This window comes from Notamacropus eugenii, chromosome 5 (genome assembly GCF_028372415.1).
Source record: "Notamacropus eugenii isolate mMacEug1 chromosome 5, mMacEug1.pri_v2, whole genome shotgun sequence".
Taxonomy (NCBI): domain Eukaryota; kingdom Metazoa; phylum Chordata; class Mammalia; order Diprotodontia; family Macropodidae; genus Notamacropus; species Notamacropus eugenii.
In genome coordinates this window covers 300,045,697-300,048,447 of record NC_092876.1, presented here as the reverse complement: position 1 = coordinate 300,048,447, position 2,751 = coordinate 300,045,697, and the positions used below count along the sequence as shown (strand labels likewise).

The window sequence follows — 2,751 nt, the reverse complement described above, 5'->3', positions numbered from 1 at the left end:
CGAGCGGCGGCCGTGAGTTGGCGCCATGGCTGCCGAAGGTGCCCGGCCGCTGCGAGGCTCCGCCGGCCCGCGGGCGCCCAGGCGGCATGTGCCCGTCCCGACGCCCCGGGTCCCGGAGCGCGCCCTCAGAAAAATGCAAGTCTGGATCACCTGAGTAGTCTGAGTGGAGCAATCCAGCTCAGGCATCTCTCCAATAACCTAGAGACTCTGCTCAAGCGAGACTTCCTCAAACTTCTTCCTCTGGAACTCAGTTTTTATTTGTTAAAATGCCTCGATCCTCAGACCTTACTCACATGTTGCCTCGTCTCTAAGCAGTGGAATAAGGTTATAAGTGCCTGTACAGAGGTATGGCAGACCGCCTGTAGAAACTTGGGCTGGCAGATAGATGATTCCGTTCAGGACGCTTTGCATTGGAAGAAAGTTTATTTGAAGGCAATTTTGAGAATGAAGCAATTGAAGGACCATGAAGCCTTTGAGACCTCATCATTAATTGGACACAGTGCCAGAGTATATGCACTTTACTACAAGGATGGACTTCTCTGTACAGGGTCAGATGACTTGTCTGCAAAACTCTGGGATGTGAGCACAGGACAGTGCATATATGGCATCCAGACCCACACTTGTGCTGCTGTGAAGTTTGATGAACAGAAACTTGTAACAGGATCCTTTGATAACACAGTAGCCTGTTGGGAATGGAGTTCAGGAGCCCGGACCCAGCACTTCCGAGGACACACAGGTGCAGTGTTCAGCGTAGACTACAGTGATGAGCTTGATCTCTTGGTGAGTGGTTCCGCAGACTTTACTGCGAAAGTATGGGCCTTATCAACGGGGACGTTCCTGAACACACTCACAGGACATACTGAGTGGGTAACCAAGGTGGTTTTACAGAAATGCAAGGTCAAGTCTCTGTTGCACAGCCCTGGAGATCACATTCTTCTCAGTGCCGACAAGTATGAAATCAAGATTTGGCCAGTTGGAAGAGAAATCAACTGCAAATGCTTGAAAACATTGTCTGTATCTGAGGATCGAAGTATCTGTTTGCAGCCCAGACTCCATTTTGATGGCAAATACATTGTATGTAGTTCAGCCCTAGGACTTTATCAGTGGGACTTTGCCAGCTATGATATTCTCAGGGTTATCAAGACTCCAGAGTTAGCAAATTTGGCATTACTTGGCTTTGGAGACATCTTTGCCCTGTTATTTGACAACCGCTATCTCTACATCATGGACTTAAGGACAGAGAACCTTATCAGCCGCTGGCCTCTGCCTGAGTACAGGAAGTCAAAAAGGCGCTCAAGTTTCTTGGCAGGTGAAATGTCATGGCTGAATGGACTAGATGGGCAGAATGATATGGGTTTGGTTTTTGCCACAGTATTCACTTGGTGTTATGGAAGGAACATGGTTGAAAATATGGACAACAGCTGAAAAAAAATGACTTTGGGTGCTGAGGCTGATAGTTCTAATGCAGCCTCTGTGGGAGCTGATTTTGCATGAACCAAAGTTCATACCTAATGGTGTCGTCATGCAGTGCACAATCATTTATTTTCCTGGGTGGGGAGTGATGGGGGGTGGGGAGAAAAGTGGGGGGAAAGGGATTATTTTATTGACATAATGCAACGCAGCATGCTAACAGTCTTCACCATTGAAACTCATTTGTACTTAGTTATGCTTGTCAATATAAAAGAACAAATTTTGGGCCTAAAAAAAAAAAATAAAAAAATAAATTAAATATACAAATCAGAACTATAAACTAATGAGTGATTTCTTTTAAACAGTGTAACCCATGCTCAAATGTCTGTCTTACAGACTATAGACACTATCCTTATTGCTTTAAGAGCCAAAGAGAATCCTGGGAAAAACCAATTAGTACTGGTAGTTTTCAAGTGAGAGTTGAGATATGACTTAGTATTCTTCCTATAGAGTCAAGTACAAGGTATATATTTTGGCTGTGATCTATGAGGATCTAGGGAGAGTCTGCGGAGGCAGAGTTAAAGAAGGCAATATGGAACTTCTTTATCAGAACTGTCATTAAGTTATAGGTTATAAAGAAACCTTATAGAAAAATCCTATGAAGAGTTTATGAAGAGCTGGAAAATACAGAGTATTCTGGAAAGACAATTCCAGGCAATTACTGAAAAGACCATTTTTAAAAGGATTAGTCTAGCTTATTGGCCAAAAGATTGAATTCACCTTTTATGTAAAAGAGAAATATGAAATTCGTAAGAGATTTTTAACCAGTACCTAAATTGATCAGCATAAGACTTTCTAGACAAATGAAAAGGAAATATTTACTGTTGTATTGAGAATATGAGGAGACTGTGGTTGTAAATTTCTGCATAATCATTATGAATAGCTATATATTCTTTATTATTAATTTTATTCATTAATAAATTATATATGTAGTAATTTTAATATTTAATTATAGACAAAGAAGATTAATTGCTATTGAGAAGGAGATTTATTCAGCTCCTTAAATAATTAATATTTAATTATACTCCGGGGTGGAGTCCTGAGCTAATTAATTAATGAGAAAGAGATCACACTCCTCAGAGCCAAGCAATCTACCATTCCCTTAAGTGTTTCAGTGTATCCTGAGGAGTTTCTGGGACTCTCTACCACTGTTGGCTCAAGCTCCCACTGCCTGTGTTCCTCCTCTGTTAGGGAGCAGTGACTAACATCCCTGATTCTATTTAACCATTTTAGGAAGGAAGCAAACAAGAATTTATTAAGCATCTACTATATGCCAGACAC

The 2,751-nt window shown here is 41.6% G+C and overlaps 1 pseudogene; it reads left to right on the top strand.

The window, feature by feature from the left end:
- The first annotated feature begins 351 nt into the window (after window positions 1-351).
- LOC140506266 (F-box/WD repeat-containing protein 2 pseudogene) lies at window positions 352-1,421 on the top strand (annotated as a pseudogene).
- Window positions 1,422-2,751: the final 1,330 nt, after the last annotated feature.